Source organism: Hyla sarda, chromosome 7, assembly GCF_029499605.1.
Source record: "Hyla sarda isolate aHylSar1 chromosome 7, aHylSar1.hap1, whole genome shotgun sequence".
NCBI lineage: Eukaryota > Metazoa > Chordata > Amphibia > Anura > Hylidae > Hyla > Hyla sarda.
Genome location: NC_079195.1, coordinates 218,766,650 through 218,787,178, shown reverse-complemented (window position 1 = coordinate 218,787,178; position 20,529 = coordinate 218,766,650). Strand labels below are relative to the sequence as shown.

The 20,529-nt window shown below is 44.2% G+C and overlaps 1 long non-coding RNA gene across 2 annotated transcripts in view; it reads right to left on the bottom strand.

The window, feature by feature from the left end:
* LOC130282245 (uncharacterized) overlaps positions 1–18,946 on the bottom strand; it is a 108,074-nt gene extending 89,128 nt beyond the window's left edge. For both annotated transcript variants that reach the window (XR_008846304.1, XR_008846303.1), the window contains exon 1: positions 18,824–18,946. This is a non-coding gene — a long non-coding RNA (uncharacterized LOC130282245). The remainder of the gene's footprint in view (positions 1–18,823) is intronic.
* Positions 18,947–20,529: the final 1,583 nt, after the last annotated feature.

The following is a 20,529-nucleotide window of genomic DNA, read 5'->3' as shown; positions in this document are numbered from 1 at the left end:
CTAATATGGCCAGGAACTCTCTTATTGTAATTATATAGAGACAATTGGGGGGGGAGGGGAGATTTATCAAAGTTGTCTATTCCCCGCATCAATATGGACCAACCTGCAGAGCGTTAGGCCGTTCTATTGTGCACTTAATTTATCAAAAGTCACACGGCTCTTGATAAATTCTGTGCACGGACTTCGAGATCTACGGTTTACACTGTATTTAATCCTGCTCCAGCATGGTCTGACATTTCGGCGTACTTTCGGCCGATGCGACTTTTCGCCGAAAAGTCGCTATTGATAAATTCAGCACCAATGCATTTTTCCATCTATAATAGCCTAGAATGCATCATGTTCTAAAAACCCTCTAAAGAAAAAGTCGCGAAAAAGTTGCACCTATTTGGACTTCGACTTTCTGTGCGACAATTTTAGACGGGAAAATAGTCTAAATCCTATGATAAATCTCCCCCAATGAGTTTTAATCAGTCTGTTATACCCACTATGTATAAATGTGATTTTATTCACATGTTATTATAATTTCTTATTTATTATGAGTTATTATGTTTCTCTACTATGAGTTAACTAATTCATGAGCCTTGTGTTTTTCTGTTGCCGCCATCTCTTTGTATGTCATTTTATGATGGTTTTTATCTGTATGTCTTAAAGGGGTTCTCCGCCCCTAGACATCTTATCCCCTATCCAAAGGATAGGGGATAAGATGTCAGATCGCGGGGGTCTCGCCGCTGGGGACCCCTGGGATCTCGGCTGCAGCACCCACCTGTTGCGGCTTTCGGCAGCGCTGGAGGCTCTCATCCTAACGCCTCACTACCAGGGGATAAGATGTCTAGGGGCAGAGTACCCCTTTAATTTATTAAATAAAGTTTTTTTTCATTGTTCACAAATTGGCTGCTGCAATTGTAGTTCTTTGTAGGTTTATTATGTGACTTTTGCTTTAAGCAGCTTATTATGAGTTTTCAAATTATAACGAGGGCTTTTTTAGGGATTGGTGTCCCCCCTTTTGGTGGAATATAACCCCCCTACCCCCTACAGCCATTGTGTTTGCTATTAGGTGCTACTACAGATATAGCAGAGCTGAGTTTACTGTGTGACCCGCGAAGTGTTATCTGTATCCTCCTTCCCTGTAGATATGTTGGTAAACTAAATAAATTATCTCTACTGAAAGTCAGCATATCCAGTGAGTATTTTCAGTCCTTAAAGGGGTACTCCGGGGGAAAACAATTTTTTTTTTAAATTGACTGGTATCAGAAAGTTGAACAGATTCATAAATGACTTATTTTTAAAAATCAGCTTCTGTATACTACAGAGGAAGTTGTGTAGTTCTTTTCAGTCTGACCACAGTGCTCTCTGCTGACACCTCTGTCCATGTCAGGAACCTGTCAGAGCAGGAAAGGTTTGCTATGGGGATTTGCTTGTGGACCGTGGACAGTTCATGACACGGACAGTGTCAGCAGAGAGCACTGTGGTCAGACTGGAAAGAACTACACAATTTCCTCTTAAGCATACAGAAGCTGATAAGTACTGGAAGGATTAAGATTTTTAAATAGAAGCAATTTACAAATCTGTTTAGCTTTCTGGCACCAGTTGATTTGAAAAAAATAAATAAAAATGTTTTCCACTGGAGTACCCCTTTAACCCCTTAGGGACAAGCCCATTTTGGCCTTAAGGACCGGACCAATTTAATTTTTGCATTTTCGTTTTTTCCTCCTCGCCTTTTAAAAACCCAAATTCTTTTATATTTTCATTTACAGACGAGTATGAGGGCATGTCTTTTGCAAGACCAGTTGTCCTTTGCAATGACATCACTCATTTTATGGAATTTCAGAATTTTGCACATTTTTGAAGGTTATGTTTTAATGCCATACAACTTATGGTAAAAATGACATGTTTTCTTTATTCTGTGGGTCAAAACGATTAAAATGATACCCATGATTACGTACTTTTCTATTATTGTACAGCTTAAAAAAAATCTCTAACTTTTTACCCAAATGAGTATGTTTAAAATCCCTCTATTTTGACAACCTATGAGGGCTCATTTTTTGTGCCTTGATCTGTACTTTTTATTGATACCACATTTGCGTATATAAAAAACTTGTAATACATTTTTTTTATAACTTTCTTTGGGAATATGATGTGACAAAAAAAAAAGCAGCAATTTTTGCCTTTTTTTGTTTTTTACATTTACGCCGTTCACCATACGGGATAATTAACATTATATTTTAATAGTTTGGAAATTTACACACGCGGCAATACTAAATATTTTTATTAATTCATTTTTTTGGTTTTTTTAAACATTTTTATTGAACTTTTTTTTTTACATTTTTAACTTTTTTTTTTTTGCACTTTAATAGCCCCCATTAGAGACTATTTATAACAATCATTTGATTGCTAATGCTGTTCAGTGCTATGCATAGGGCATAGCACTAATCAGTGTTTTCGGCCATCTTCTGCTCTGGTCTGCTCGATCTCAGACCATAGTTACATAGTTACATAGTTAGTATGGTTGAAAAAAGACATACGTCCATCAAGTCCAACCAGGGGATTGAAGGGAAGGATGTAAGGGGATAAGGGAAAGGGATGTAGTTTTATATTTCTTCATAAGCTTTAATGTTATTTTGTTCCAGGAATGTATCTAACCCTGTTTTAAAGCTGTTAATTGTTCCTGCTGTGACCAGTTCCTGAGGTAGACCGTTCCATAAATTCACAGTCCTCCCGGTAAAGAAGGCGTGCCGCCCCTTTAGACTAAACCTTTTCTTCTCCAGACGGAGGGAGTGCCCCCTCGTCCTTTGGGGGGGTTTAACCTGGAACAGTTTTTCTCCATATTTTTTGTATGGGCCATTAATATACTTATATACGTTTATCATATCCCCCCTTAAACGTCTCTTCTCAAGACTAAACAATTGTAACTCCTTTAATCGCTCCTCATAGCTAAGATGTTCCATGCCCCATATTAGTTTGGTCGCGCGTCTCTGCACCCTTTCCAACTCTGCAGTGTCCCTTTTATGAACAGGCGACCAAAACTGAACAGCATATTCCAGGTGAGGCCGTACCAATGCTTTATAAAGGGGAAGTATTATGTCCCTGTCCCTTGAGTCCATGCCTCTTTTGATACATGACAATATCCAGAGCAGAAGATGCCGAGTAACGGCCTGAGGCAGGTAAGGGGCCCTCCGGCCGCCATTACAGATGATCGGATCTGCCCGGCAGCGCTGCAGGCGATCCAATCATCCATATTAAGTGCCACACTGCCGCAGATGCCGTGATCTGTATTGATCACGGCATCTGAGGGGTTAATGGTGGACATCGGCGTGATCGCTGATGTCCGCCATTACCAGCGGGTCCCCGGCTGCTTATAGCATGTTTATGATGTAAATGTACATCATGGTGCCACCGGACCGTGATGTACATTTATTTCCAATGTCGTTAAGGGGTTAAAGGGAATCAGTCCGCATTATAGGACCACATTATAAAGAGGACAGGCAGTGTAGTGATACCACGCATGACCGAGAAGAATGGGTTTTGAAGTCCTGGAGGTGGAGAAAACAAGTACTCAGGAGGGGGCTCTTCATGTTAAAGGGGTATTCCTAACTCAGTTTGTTATCCCCTATCCATAGCACTGAAAAAAAAATTCTTACCAACTCCATTTATGGATTTTTTTTCTAATTCTGTTTATTTGCCTTCCTCTGGCTCAACACAGTAGAGTTATAAGTTCGACGAAGCACGTAACCCGTGCAAAACATCGGCTGCTGCTGTCGCCTTTTGTACCCCCCCCCCCCCCCGATATGTGTATCCCCCGATAGTTACTTGTATGTGAGTATTTACGTCAATAAAAAGATTTGAGAAGATTCGGTTAGTTGCCAACGTTTCATATTTCTACTGAATAATAGAGTTATAAGTTCTCTTGTCTTTTTTTCACTCATATGAACTATGTCATTTTACCAATCCTACTCCCGTGCTGACGCTTTTCAGGTCCCTGGTTGATCTCTACGATGTCTATGATAAGGTTCCAAGAGGACATGTGACCATTGCAGCCAGTCAAGGGCTTTAGCATTGATGTGTTGACACCTCTGAGATTATCACTGATGCCAATGTTTGGCTGCAGCGGTCACATGTCATAGTTGAAGCCTGAGACCTGAAAAGCGTCAGCATGGGAGCAGCGAGATATTGGTAAGGTATAGATTATTATTATATATTTTTCTTGTAATTTTATAGCATTTTAAGCCTGTAGGGTAGTGTTTCCCAACCAAAGGGCCTCCAGTTGTTGCAAAACTACAACTCCCAGACTGCCGGGATAGCCATAGTGGGAAACGCTTCTGTAGGATATCGAAACTCCCATTTACGCCAAGATAAAGCTATCCTTGCATAAACAGCTATACTTCAACCCAACACAACCAATGGTTGTGCTCAAGATTTCAGCGGGACTCACCATCAATGTGATCTTCTATGCATGAATTGGTATGTCATGGAAATTTGCCTTTAACCAAAGAGAATGGTGTAATTTTTCCAATCCTTTTCTACTCTCGCGCTGACGCTTTTCAGGTCCCCTGGTTGATCTTTGTCTACAATGATGTGTCAAGAAGACATACAGTAAGACCATTGCAGCCAATCACTGGCTTTACTATTGATGTGTTAACACCCCTATGGTCATTTCTAAAGATAAGGATTGGCTGCAACAGTCACATGTCACAGTTGGAGCCTGGTGAACAGAGACCTGAAAAGCGTCAGCATTGGAGCAGCAAGATATTGGTAACGTATAAGCTTTTCATGTAATCTTAAGCACTGTAAACCGGTAGGGCAATGTTTCCAAACCACTGTGCCTCCAGTTTTGCAACAGCCAAAGGCACATTGGTTGAGAAACACTTCTGTAGGATATCTAAACTCCCATTTACTCCAATATAGAGCTATTTTTGCATGTACAGCTATCCTTCAACCCAACACAACCAATGGATCTGCCCAAGACTACAGCGGGATGCTTCGGTACGACAAATCCTACTTCGCCTGTACACGAAAACCAGAATAGACATCCTCTATCCACTTCCGCCGAGCCTATAAATGCTTATCCAACCTTCTTCTTGTAGAACAAAAGATACGACTCCAGAGATATTAAAAATGAATGTATATAATAAGCTTTATATTGGGAATATATGAAGCGTGTAAATTCCAAATTAACAGAATTTCTAATGGGAGATGATGGTGAGATTGGCATTGTGCGCGGCACATAAATGATTATGTGAAAGGGAGCGCTGTATGTGCAGAAAGGTCACCTTGGCTGTCCGGCAAAGCTCAGAAATGGATTAAAATAGAAGTGGATTATGTGTGACAGGTGGACGGGAGACGATGACAGCATCACTTGTAGTGCACGGACTGTACAAGGAAGATAACACCTCTGCGATTTACTGTATAGAACAATAGCTCCGGATTGATCAAAATAAAGGGAAAAAAAGTTATTTTCGGATGAATTCTTCCCTCTAAGCCGATTTCTCAAAGCAGCTGGAAATCCCATCTGAAATAAATGGTGTGTGTTAATAAAATCGGTCTTGTGTCAGGAAACTATAGTTTTAAAGGGTTGGAATACTTTTGTATCATGGAATAATGGCTCAATGTGAAAAGGGAAGTTTTCTAAATAGTCTTCATATTGTTTTGTATATACAGCCCTAAGGCAGGGTGTCACCCAATGGAGGCTAATACAACTGGTATCTCCAGAACCGGACCACTATTATACCTTTATTATAAGTAGATGAAATCCAACATCATAACCATCCACTGAACCCCCCCCCCCCCTTACAATCTTAGGGATGAGGACCCCACCTTGGAACAGAGCTGGAAATGGCATATCCATCGTGTGTCCATTCATTGTCTGTGGGAGCGGTGGTAATAGCCAAGTGCTGAGCTATCTTCAGCGCTCCCATAGACAATGCGGGAAGCAGCTTTGTGCTTGTGCGACCCGCCACTCCACTCCGACCGGAGGTCCCCATTCTTGAGATCACAGAGGATTGTGGACCCCCCGACCCCCTCCCTCCCCCCCCCCCCCCACAGACAATCTGACACCTATAACCTTTCATTTAAATAGGGGATGATTGTTTGAAGGGCTATATCGTAACTCAACGTATAACCTATCCACGAGATGGGCAATAAGTGTTTCATTGTGGAGAGTCCGTCTGTTGCATCCCCCCATGATCTCCTGTATGGGGCACAGAAATCCACCCATCCTCCAGTCATTTTGAGATGAGTAGGAGTGATGGCCTGGTCAACCAATCACCTTTAAAGGGGTTATCCAGGCAAAAACATCTTATCCCCTATCCAAAGGCTAGGGGATAAGATGTCTGATCAGGGTGGGCCATCACTGGGACTCCCTGCGATCTCCCTGCAGCACCTGCACTCTGTGAGGGGCTGCGTCTCCAGGCTCGGAAACCAGGAGGTTTCCAGGACCGGAGAAGTGATGTAACGCCACGCCCCATGTGACGTCATGCCACACCTCCTCCATTCATGTATAAAATTCGGGTGCTGAAGGGAGATCACGGGGGGTGGGGGTCCTTTGGATAGGGGATAAGATGCTTTTGCCAGGATAACCCTTTTAAGATAGGGTCCTGTCTCAGCTGGTGATTGGCTGAGTGGGTCGTCACTCCTGCTCATCTATGATAGTTGATGCCGGAGCGCAATGAGGATGGGTGAACTGCCGGGCCCCTTAGAGGAGATCGCAGGGAGTCTCAGTGATCGTACCCCACCCACAAACACTTATCCCCTGAGTGGGTCGTCACTCCTGCTTGTCTCTGATGATTGGGGTCGGAGTGCTCCAAGGACAGGTGAATTGCCGGGCCTCATAGATTTCATCATGGGTCGTCACTCCTGCTCATCTCTGATGGTTGGGGCCGAAGGGCTCTGAGGACAGGTGAACTGCCGGGCCTCATAGATTGGATTGTGGGGGATCCCAGTGGTCAGACCCCCCACTCCCCCCTCCCACAATCAGACACATCTTCTCTCATGTGGACAGGAGATAAGTTGAATTCCCCAGAATCCCTCTTTAATGGCTCTGGTGATGTCCACGATAATATAGTCTTTTACAATCCAATTTGGAGAAAATCTAACAATTCTGTACAAATGATACCCCCACTGGGAATCAACTCCTTGGCCCTATTTCCAGCAAACACTATGACACCTTGGTGCTCAAAGATGCCCCATTCTTTTTACTACTACTTACATTAATAAACCTACATTCAATTACAGTATTGAATTTTTCAATTACAGTACCAATTTTTTTTCCCCTTTCTATTACATTTTTTTTGCTTGAGTCCTTTAATAACCTTTACCCATTGAAAAATGACATCGTATCCACAGTTTTTCGAAGTTGGCACCGCCGAGTGGATATCTAAAATTGCATCCAGGTATGTAAAATGGCTTATTACTACATCATTAAATGGCAAATATGGATGACGGCGGCGGCGTACGTCTCCGGTAAGAGACAACCTAACATTCGTTCTGTTCTGACAGCACATGAAATTGGGATTTATGGCCTGGGCCTAAATATTAAAATTCCTAATGTGACAGCCATTGAATTACTGGATCATTTTACAGCATTTATGTCATCTGCCTCTTTACCAGTAAGAAGTATAAATGTTAATGATCGCTAGTCTCCCGGCCGGATGTAAGAACACCATTATAGGCCATTTAGACAGATAGCGCCTAGATTTATGTCAGATTTGTTAGCAAAAGGAAATCGAACCATTTAAAGATTGGGAGAAAAAAAAAAGGAACTATGTTCAAGGGTTCGCGATTAAGTGCTTTGTGTCCTTTAAGGTGGACAATAAAATACACGATATAAATAGCTTCACTGCAAGTAGGGCCATGTGCATAGCCGGAACATGGAAGTAGCGGGACCTGTGCAGGGCAATGGTCTAAAATAGTGTTCTCAATCTGAGGCCTTCCAAATATTGCAAAACTTCAACTCCCAGCATGCCCGGACAGCCGTTGGCTGTCCGGGCATGCTGGGAGTTGAAGTTTTGCTCCATCGGGAGGGCCACAGTTTTAGATGACTGGTCTAAAAGTTTCTACTGTTCCCGCCATGATAGATCCGTGACGATTCTTCCTGGACCTTGTTAACCCAAAATATATTCTACTATTGTTCTGTTACTTAAATGGACACAAATGGACACAAATGTTTTATTTATGGTAAAAAAAAACATCTTTCTAATGTACTTTGTTTAAAAAAAAATGAAGTTTTCTATGTTTTATTTGTGTTTAAAAAAGCTGCCACTAGGTGTCTCCCTACTTGTCCAGAGCACATTGCCCCCCCCCCCTCCCCCATCTCTTGCACAGACTTTGGATTCCTGCTGGCCTAGCAGAAGTCCAAAATCAGGAAATGCAGTCTGGAGTGCTGAGGGTGTGTGTGTGTGCAGCCTCAGCCAATCATAGCTCATCTCACACTGAACTGCTTGGGGTGTGTGTAGACGAGTGAGGGAGGAAGTTCTCCCCTGATGATGATGTCACGCCTGCTGGGGAACGCCCTTTCCCAGTCTGTGAATCTGACTGAGACTGAGCAGAAAATACAGAGCAATGGTAGAAAACGAAAAAAATAATAAAAATTAAGGCAGGGGGATGGTTTATCATGATGGGGGCAGTGAACGGGGAGGATTATAACATTTAACAAGATCATGAGAGGTACTCTTTAAAATAGCAAAAACATTTCCATATCCATATTCCTTATGGAAGGAAAAAGGTGACCATAGAGAGAAGAGGGGCAAAAATTGTAATGGGGCTCCCTGGTATCAGTTAAGCCCAGTTACCCCCTAAGGCCATGTTCACACAAAGGAATTTCCGGCGAAAAAATTCAGCTTGGAAATTCCGTTTCGATCCTGCTTTACCGTGCACATGTTGGCATTTCCATGACAAAAACATCCCGATTCTGGCCCTTGCAGAAAGAATTGACATGTGTTTATGGAGACTACGCATTTCGGGGCGGTCCTAGCGCTGGTATGTTTTACCGACACCCGATGTTTGTGGAATGCCTGCTGCATTCACAAATACAAATACAGGGCTGCAATATATGTCTATTGGTAAACTTGCTATGGCAGATATGGAGGCCTCTGGCTGTCATAGTAACCAATCGGCACCCCGCAATCAAATTGCGGGGCAATGCCGATCTGAAACCTGACAGGTGTAGCGCCAGTCATTTAGCTCTTTTAATGCTGTGGTTGCTATTGATCAAGGCATTAAAAGGGTTAAAAGACCTATGTCACCCACCGCTGATGTATGTAGCTGTATTTAATCTCATTTAGATATTGCAGATTTGCGTAGATTTTATGAATGTTAGATTGGAATTATGACTATTAGATTTTTGAGATTTTTATGCTGCTCCTGAGCCTGTTCCGTGCCTGTTTTTTTTTAATTGAGAATTTTTGTAACTATTCATTTGCGTTTATGGTGTCCTAGGGAATGTTTTTAAGAGTGGGTGTGGCATATTAGGAGGGGAGTGGCTTTGAAAACCTTCCACATTTTACAGGTATAAACACCAATTGATCACCTAGGTGGTCACTGCATTTGGAAGGGGCTCGTGAGCGGAACCCTCCCCCCACCCCCCATCCACCAGAATGCTACAGGTGCCGCCTCTATCTTATATCTAACAATTGCCTGCAACTGCTGGGATGGGACTTTAGCTGCGATCAATATTGTGACATGTAGAGGTCGACAAATGCTGCACCTGTCATGGATGGCCCCCCTGGGACACAATCACGGGGTGCCAATAGGTTACTGTGGCAGCTAAACTCCTTTTCAATGCCTCTGTACCTTACTGTAAAATGTGTGATTAAAAAAATAAATAAATAAAATAAAATGACAGATCATGGTGAAAAAGTGTTGAAAAATATTTATATGTGTCACAATAGGGCAATAAAAAAATAAATAAAAAATAAAAATCTATCTATTTCATATCTATCTATCTCATATCTATCTATCTATCTATCTATCTCATATCTATCTTTCTCATATCTATCTATCTCATATCTCTCATATCTATCTATCTCATATCTATCTATCTCATATCTATCTATCTACTATCTATCTCATATCTATCTATCTCATATCTATCTATCACATATTCATCTATCTATCTCATATCTATCTATCTCATATCTATTATATCTATCTATCTATCTCATATCTATCTATCTATCTATCTCATATCTATCTATCTATCTCATATCTATCTATATCATATCTATTATATCTATCTATCTATCTATCTCATATCTATCTATCTATCTCATATCTATCTATCTATTTATCTCAAATCTATCTCGTATCTATCTATCTCATATCTATCTATCTATCTATCTATCTATCTATCTCATATCTATCTATCTATCTCATATCTATCTATCTACTATCTATCTCATATCTATCTATCTCATATCTATCTATCTATCTCATATCTATCTATCTATCTATCTATCTATCTATCTTTCTATCTATCTCATATCTATCTATCTATATATCTATCTCATATCTATCTATCTCATATCTATCTATCTCATATCTATCTATCTATTTATCTCATATCTATCTCATATCTATCTATCTGTATATAGTAAAACATAACAAAAGCTGTATGAATTAGTTATCGTTGTAACCGTACGGAATAATCAAGATCACCTGTTATATCCAGTTCAAGGTGAACTCCATATAAACTAAACCTCTATCAAATCATCACAATTCCTATATTTTTTTTACTCCACAGTTTTTCCCAGTTTCTTCTAAATATTATAGTGAAATGTAATATATTCTTTTTATTTATTTATTTTTTGCCAGAATTTCGCCAAAATTGCCTCGAAATTTAAAAGTGGGTACGGCATTATTAAAAGCTATGTGCCACTTTCCAATTATTTGGGGTGCGGTGCAGGAGAAATAGACATCATTCCTGCCCAATATGGTCTTACGTTACCTTCTGGTGGAGAGCGGAGGATCACTGCGATCTCGTGGGGATCCTTAGTATGATTTTTTTTATTTGTACGAACAATTAGATTGTGGAGAATTACAGTAAGTGGCCATCTTCCATGCCTGGTGAATGATTTATGAGAGCCTCTTATCACTATGGTCTTCTTCTTATTTTTCGCTTTACTCCGGAGAAAACGCTGAACCTTGTTACGGGGTCAACCATGAGCTGCCAGACATATTTCTACTCGGTCACGTGGTCCCCGTATTGAGGTGTTTTTTCCCGCTTTTCGCCATCAAGCGCCTTCACTCTTACTGGAAGATTAATCCCAGCAGGAAAGTTCTTATTTAAATATTCATTTGACCACATAATCTAGATGGGTTCATGCTAAGTGAATGCACGTCTGTTATGATGAGGTACGATGCTGAGCCGTCCTATAGAACATCATTAAAGGGGCATTCCAGAAAAAAAAAATAATACATTTTTTTTTCATATCAACTGGCCCCAGAAAGTTAAACAGATTTGTAAATTATTTCTATTAAAAAATCTTAATTCTTTCAGTACTTATCAGCTGCTGAAGTTGAGTTGTTCTTTTCTGTCTGACCACAGTGCTCTCTGCTGACACCTCTGTCTGTCTCAGGAACTGTCCAGAGTAGAAGCAAATCCCCATAGCAAACCTTTCCTGCTCTGGACAGTTCCTGAGACAGACAGAGGTGTCAGCAGAGAGCACTGTGGTCAGACAGAAAAGAGCAACTCAACTTCAGCAGCTGATATGTACTGGAAGGATTGTGATTTTTTTTACTAGAGGTAATTTACAAATCTGTTTAAAGGGGTACTACCGTGCTGACAACTTATCCCCTATCTAAAGGATATGGGTTAAGTTGCCTGATCACGCGAGGTCCCGCCGCTGGGGACCCCAGCGATCTCGCACGCAGCAACCCGATCTCATCAGGCCCCAGAGCGAACATCCGCTCCGGGTCTGATGACTGCCAATCACAGGGCCGGAGAATCGTGACGTCACAGCTCCGCCCCCATGTGACGTCACGCTCCACCCCTCAATATAAGTCTATGGCAGGGGGCGAGACAGCTGTCTCGTCCCCTGCCATAGACTTGCATTCAGGGGAGGAGCGTGACGTCACACGGGGCGGAGCTGTGATGTCACGATCACCGGCCCCGTCGTGGATGTTTGCTCCGGGGCCTGATGAGAGCGGGGTGCTGCGTGCGAGATCGCAGGGGTCCGCAGCAGCGGGATGCCGCGGGATCAGGCAACTTATTCCCCTATCCTTTAGATAGGGGATAAGTTTTCAGCATGGTAGTACCCCTTTAAACAGACTTGTAAATTATTTCTATTAAAAAATCTTAATTCTTTCATTACTTATCAGCTGCTGAAGTTGTGTAGTTCTTTCCAGTCTGACCACAGTGCTCTCTGCTGACACCTCTGTCTGTCTTAGGAACTGTCCAGAGTAGAAGCAAATCCCCATAGCAAACCTCTCCTGAGACAGACAGAGGTGTCAGCAGAGAGCACTGTGGTCAGACTGGAAAGAACAACTCAACTTCAGCAGCTGATAAGTACTGTAAGGATTAAGATTTTTTTTTAAATACCGTATTTATCGGCGTATAACACGCACCTTTTAGGCTAACATTTTTAGCCTAAAGTCTGTGTGCATGTTATACGCCGATACACCCCCAGGAAAGGCAGGGGGAGAGAGACCGTCGCTGCCCGCTTCTCTCCCCTGCCTTTCCTGGGGTCTAGAGCGCTGCTGTCGGCCCTTCTCACCCCCTGGCTATCGGCGCCGCTGCCCGTTCTGTCCCCCTGACTATCGGTGCCGGCACCCCATTGCCGGCGCCGATAGCCAGGGGGATAGAAGTGGCGCCGACAGCCAGGGGGAGAGAAGGGGCAGCGGCACTCATTGCCGGCGCCGCTGCCCCGTTGCCTCCCCCCATCCCCGGTGGCATAATTACCTGAGTCGGGTCCGCGCTGCTGCAGGCCTCCGGCGTTGCGTCCACGGCGCATGACGTCAGTGCGCCGCGCATAGCAACGACGCAGGGGGCGCACGCCGGAGGCCTGCAGCAGCGCGGACCTGACCCAGGTAATTATGCCACCGGGGATGGGGGGAGGCAACGGGGCAGCGGCGCCGGCAATGGGTGCCGCTGCCCCTTCTCTCCCCCTGGCTGTCGGCGCCGCTTCTCTCCCCCTGGCTATCGGCGCCGGCACCGATAGTCAGGGGGACAGAACGGGCAGCGGTGCCGATAACCAGGGGGAGAGAAGGGCCGGCAGCAGCGCTCTAGACCCCAGGAAAGGCAGGGGAGAGAAGCGGGCAGCGACGGCCTCTCTCCCTCTGCCTTTCCTGGGGGTATATCGGGGTATACACGTGCACACACGCACCCTCATTTTACCATGGATATTTGGGTAAAAAACTTTTTTTACCCAAATATCCTTGGTAAAATGAGGGTGCATGTTATAGGCCGGTGCGTGGTATACCCCGATAAATACGGTAGATGTAATTTACAAATCTGTTTAACTTTCTGGAGCCTCCGGGGGAGATTTATCAAAACCTGTGTAGAGGAAAGATGACCAGTTGCCCATAGCAACCAATCAGATTGCTTATTTCTTTTTTGAGAGGCCCTTTTAAAAATTAAAAAAGCAATCTAGTTGGTTGCTATGGGCAACTGGTCAACTTTTCCCTCTACAAAGGTTTTGATTAATCCCACCGATCCCGAGAACGGAGGGCCCCAGTTGAATGGAGCAGCTCGCCTGCTTGGCCACCACTTTATACACTGTCTATGGGTCTTTGGAATATATTGGCATGTTTAGTACTCAGGATTGTTTTGGAAGCCCCATAGTGAAGGAAATTGCGCAGTGCCACTCCATTCATTCAGGGGACAATTGACCCCCTTTTCTCAAAATCAGTGGTCATCACTAGTGTTGCTCACGAATATTCAAAAGTAAAATTTTAATCGCGAATTCACGAATATAGCACTCTATATTCGCAATTACGAATATTCACTTTTTTTTTCTTTGTTCACAGTACACATCACAGTGATGTCACACATTCCATGGCAAAACACAAAATATGGCACTACACCGGGAATCACCGCGATCAGTAATTTCCGGCATTAGACAAGGGTCCCAGCAGGACCACTCCGCTATGACGTGGGGTCAGCTCCTGAGCCCACGTTATAGAAGGGGAGTCGGCGCAGGGTGTACAGGTATGCCCTGCATCCTTAAGGAGTTAAAGGGATCATCCAACATAAGGCGATTTAGTAATTACCGTATATACTCGAGTATAAGCCAAGTTTTTCAGCATGTTTTTTTGTGCTGAAAACGTCCCCCTTGGCTTATACTCAAGTCAAAAAATAAATCTGAGTGAAATTAGATCAGGCGTACCAGTGATGGGGTGGGCCGGGCCGTCCATCTTCACCGGGAGGCCCCCTTCTGACACACAAGCTTTGGATCTGTGTGATGAGGAATTCACGCACATGTACGCCGGTAAAGTCATCGGGGGGGGGGGGGGGGCGGCTTCACACACAACAGGCGAAGCAGCCAAGCCCCCTTTCAGCACATGACTTGTGATGTATTGTCTCGGGCCAATGGGATTTTGCTTCATCATGCACACTACGGAATTTACATGGCAAAATTTTTTTTATTTTTTATTTGCCAATGAATATTGAACCTGCTTGGAAATGCAATGTCGTCAATGAAGACGGCGCATGTTCGAGCCGACCTAGGGCTAATTGATATCTACAGCCGCTGCTACATTTGGAATATACACATTGGCCCTCATTTACTAAGTGTTGTGGAGGTTTCTTTGTGGGTTTTAATTCCCTACAATTTATTTTCCATGGTATTTACTAAGGTTTCCCTACATTTTCCACCTTCCTTAGACTTTACTTTTCTTACACATGTTCTGATCTGTAGAGTTTTCCTCAGTTCAAATCCACCACATTTTATGTGGAAACCTTAGTAAATATGTTGGGTTTTTGTGAAAATGTCGGGGACACGCCCCTTTACAGAGACAACGCCCCATTTTCTCAATGACCACGCCCCCTTTTTCGTGTTTTCTTAGCAAAATGGAGAGTTGGTTGGGGTTTTTTCAATTCTGGCGCAAATTCTGGCGCAGACAGAATTTCTGGCGCAATGCGACAGAATCTGGCGCACAACCAGACAAAACATGTCTGGTTTTCAGTAGTAAATAAGGGCCAATAAGTGTGGACGGGGAGGAATGTAGAGACCACCTAGATAATGCTACTATATGTCACAACCAAATGTACAATAACTGCTCATTGGGGATCGACCGATTATCGGTTTGGCCGATATTATCGGCCGATAATCACGATTTTGGGCAATTACATTGCCGATAAGCCGATAATGCCCCGCCCCACGCATCGCCCCCACCGTCGCACCGCCCAGGCCCCATTGCCTCCCGCATCCCCGGTTTTATAATTCCCTGTTCCCGGGGCCCACGTTACTTCTGGCTCCTGCTGCGTCCTGCTGCGTCCCCCCGGGGATGGGAGAGGCAATGGGGCCGGTGCGGTGGGGCGGTAGGGGGCGCGGAGCGGTGCGGGGGTGGGGGGAGCGGCGGCGGTGATAGGACTCAGGACCCCCGGACAGGCAGGGGTAGAGAAGAGGGTGGCGGCAGCGGCCTATGGCACCGCAAAAGCCACTGCAGTGCATTGATTTAAAGCGCCCGCTTTAAATCAATGATCTGCAGCGGTGTCGCGGGGGGATAAATAGCCGATAACTTATACCGGAATATCGTTATAAGTTATCGGATATCGGCCCTAACCTCCACCGATTATCGGTCTCGGTATCGGCCCTAAAAAAACGATATCGGTCGATCCCTACTGCTCATGCTCCTTATTCCAACGCGTTTCACCCAAATGTTGGCTTAGGGTTCATCAGGGTTGGAGGAGAGAGTGTAGTACAAAAAATTCACACTAAAACAATACATATGGAATATACACAATGTTTCCTGTGGATAGTCCATAGTGTGAATGGGCCCTTACTATCACATGTCTTCCATACCACTGGTCACCTTATATGGGACCTTAAGGACTCCATCAGGCACCAGAATTCGGGTTCACCCACAACATCTATTCAGGGCCACAACTATGGTCATGTAAGAGGACACCAGTATTATAAGGGGCACATGATAGGTGGGAGCCCTTTTACACGTTTTGCTTTGGGGCCTTGGAGATCCGAGTTACCCCACAGCCTTTCCAGTCCTATAGTTATTCCCGTACATTATTAGATCCTGTGTATATATAATTTCTTGGTAAACCGAATGTATAATTTCCTGCACTAACCGGCGTGTTTTGTAGGGTAAACCCAATGTGAAGACTACTGTTTAGCATCCGTTCCCTGCAGTATTTGTTAGTGAAGTGTCATTCAGTCTCCCCCGCTTGGTAATTGTTCGACTGGCGTCCCTGCATAACAACAGATGGATTGCAGCTCGGGGATGTATATGTGAGAGACAGGTGCTTTGCCCCATTAAATTATACATGTAATCCTATCTATAGGAATCTGAGCCCTGATACCACAGCTCAAGGTTATATAGCATTTGATGTGGTTCAAGTGGATCTCCGCTTCTTCTCATCTATAGAAAGCTTTTATGGAGAAATTGAATATTTCAGCATTTCAACCCTTTTTTCTTCTATTTAATGTAGACGCGTTTCATATGTTCTGCTCTTCAATATCGTGTGATCTGAAAAATAATTTGTGCTGGATCGGGGAGTTCCTATATGTCAGACCGTACGTAATTGCCGCCACAGAGAACGTTTTTCAGCTTTGCAAATATTGTCGAAGATTTATCGTGTCATAGGATGCACAAACCTACCAATCAGCTACACATATTGAACTGTGGGCCTGGATAGCTATGAGTGTTTGCCATTGACTTCCATTAATTAATAAATAAATTAATTAATTGATTAATAAATATGTGAACCGAGAGCAAGGCAGGTGGTTTGGCTCCGCGACCAGAAAAGGGTGCGTACGCAGTGGTCAAGTTTAAGAAAATTGTATTTACTATAGATTAATAAAGGCAGGTTAAAGGGGTACTCCGGCCCCCAAGACATCTTATCCCCTATCCAAAGGATAGGGGATAAGATGTCTGATCGCGGGGGTCCCACCGCTGGGGACCCCTGCAATCTAGTATGCAGTAAGTACTGCTGGAAGCGCTGGAGGCTCTCAGTCTTATGCCTCCTGACCATGGGGGCGGAGTATCGTGACATCACAACTCCGCCCCCCGTGTGACGTCACTTTCCGGCCCCTCAATGCAAGTCTATGGGAGGGGGCGTGACGCCCCCTCCCATAGACTTGCATTGAGGGGGCGGAATGTGACATCACACGTGGGCGGAGTCGTGACGTCACGATATTCCGTCCCCAGCGCGATGTCTTGGGGTCGGAGTACCCCTTTAATGGTGAGATAACAGAGGTAAAGACAAGCAAAACCTTCAGAATAACGTAAACAATTCAAGTAAAATCATACAATTTTCACCTCTTTCACGTCCATATTTGCAGTGCGGGCTCTCAATAAACAATAGTCCCACAAAGTGCCCCTAACTGAACCTAATCTTCACAATTGGGTGTGCACCCCCTTATCCCAGTGGTCTAAGTGGACCTGTGGTACCCGGGTGGTGTAGTTCAGGTAGTAGTAGGGGCAGGTGATAATAGCCCAGGGACAGATGATGATAGTGTAATCCCTTATAGTGTTCGTGACGCCAGGATGTGATTGTATGGTGTTGGGCACCGCCGACAACCAACCTAGAAACAGCATATATTAAATGAGAGTCCAAAGCAGGTTTTGATGCAACTGGAACTTTACTGAAGAAGGCAGAAAACAGTCTTTACAACTAGCCAACTTCCACAGAGGTGACCGGGACACGGGGAACCTCTCCGGCTTGCTTGGTCTTGTAGTAGTGTGATAGCCTGGGGGATGTAGGGTATGGGGAGTGTAGCTGTGCGGTTACTAAAGGGTGCTTGTTAACCCTTGTTATTCGTGACGCCAGGGTGAGGGCTCCTCAGTACTGCATGTCCTACCGCCACCCTTCCCAAGAGCGATAGGGAGGTAGATAATAATAGAATGTCCACAACCGGAGAGTTTTCTGAAACAGGTATAACTTTAACTGAAGATTTTCTGCAAGCTTCATAAACTGAACAGTCTCTATGTATACAACTGCTTTCTCTGGAGATTGACAAAGGTTGGGACTTTAGCAATTCAGAGTCTTTAGGTAGTATGCGCTGTTCCACTGGATTTAGGGGATTTAGTTGCGGTCCAGTAGTCAGGCTAGATTTAGCGGGGGTAGTTTAGAACTCACGGTTTTAGTTTCTGCTGAGGCCGGTAGGTTTTGAGGCCTAGCGTGTCTTTGAAAGTTGCGCACATCCGTCCTACTAGTCCGGCATCCACGAGAGCAGCAACCCAAGAGAGCGATAATTGGCTACAGCTCCCTTATATGGGCAGGGGCTGGACTAGTGCAAATTGGTCCAATACTGATGTCAATCGCCATTACAAAGATTTGTGGGTAACACGTGACCCAAGGACCTCCTAAGGTCCTACAACATACCATAGAGGTTATTAACATGGTCACATGACCGAAGGTCCTGCAACGCTAAACAAGGTAAGTAATATACATTATGTTAGGTATATACTATTATTAAATATATACAGTTATTAGCATTAAAGAATCAGACTTAAGGAGAGGCAACTAGGGGCTGTCCCACCTGAGGGACCCTACCTGAGCGTTGTTACTCTGACTTTGGGGACCTCTACACTAGGTACCGTATGCAATACGGTACCGGGACACCACAGTAGTAATAATGATGATTCAGGCCACTGTACTGTTATCACTTTGATAGGGACAGTAGAGACTTGACTTACAGACATAGATGAGACTTACAGATTAGATGTGGCTGCAGACTTGTAGGCTTTGGCCTAGCTGGACTGGACGGAACTTGTACAGGACTGGTGCTTTGCTTTACTCAGCAGAAAGAGGAAGAGAGCTAATGTAGAGACTGCAGCCCTTTATATATCAGGGGGCTGGACTAAAGCCCATTGGTAGTTGGTTGCCAGTGGTTACTTGTGCCTCTGATAATCTGGGTGTCAGGTGATCACATATCACATGACCATATCACATGACCTTAGGAAGCTCCGATACAGTGTAAACATCCTAATAACCTTTGCACATAGTTTATATTCACTGTACAATACCTAAAATAAACATACATAATTAATGTACAATAGAAATCATAATAATGACATAGGGGGATCCTGCAGGAGAGCCCTGTGGACTTGAGGGACTCTACCTGAGGGGACTTTAGGACTGTACAGAACCATGTTCTGCACCGGGACACGACAGACCTCTTACAGTCCGTATAAGTGCACGGTAGGGCCCGATGTCGTCCTTCTCTGTGAGTGACGTAAGATCCACAACATGAAGTCCTACCCAGCAGGTGGGAAAACCAGTTGGATATAATGGGGTTCAATAGCAGATGTTCCTTGGCACTCTGTTCGTCCTTCAGAGTGTATATACTGGAGTGTGATGTAATCCAGGATATTACAGTTACTGTCCGGTACCTCGACAATACTGCGAGTCTCTTACTGTTGGTAATAATTCACACAGCCCAATGTCAGCTCCACTGATCAGTTGTTGCACAAAGTCCTGTTCAACATGGCTCCACTAAATGTACTATTTCATTGTACTCCGTCCGCCTCTAGACCGAAGTTCACCCAGCCTGGCTTTACAGGGAAGTCTTTTTGTATCTCTACACACTTTTAATACAACAAAAATACATGTTCTGTGTCTTGCCAAAATGGTGACAACTGCTGCTCAAGTCTCTTCACATCCTCCTTCTCTCTGCTCAGCACAGTCAGGAAGGAGAGAAAACCAGCAAGTGATCAGAGCAACACAGAAACGCAAATACATAGAATTTTAACACAGTTTAGACAGAGTAATGAAACTTGGGGACATTACATGACTGTTTCTTACAAATATATAAATTGAAATGTCCCTGTCATTTGCATAAACCTTTGACATGTCCCAGGGACATGTCAAAAGTTTTCATAGTTCAGGGTCTCAGTGCTGAGACCTTCACCCATCAGGAGAACAAGAAAGAAGAAGCATGTTGTAGGGCCCTTCACTCTCTAGCTTGTAGTGATTTCCATCCATTAAAAGTCCATAGGCCCGCAGGACAGAGATCGGTGAGGGCTGGGGCATCCTCTCTGCTTCAACCCTCATAGGTTCTCCTAGAGTGCGCATGCTTTGACTCTTTAGAGTTTGCATTCTCTGGCTCTTTAGAGTGTGCATGCTCTTGCTCGATAGTGTGTGCATGGTCTGGCTCTTTAGAGTGCACATGCTCTGGCACTATAGAGTTCACATGCTCTGGCTCTTTAGAGTGGCCATTCTCTGGCTCCTTAGAGTGTGCATGGTCTGGCTCTTTAGAGTGCACATGCTCTGACTCTTTAGTGTGCGCATGCTCTGACTCTTTAGAGTGTGCATGCTCTGACTCTTTAGAGTGCGCATGCTCTGGCTCTTTAGAGTGCGCATGCTCTGGCTCTTTAGAGTGCACATTCTCTGGCTCTCAAATTCAAAGGGATATTGCTCCC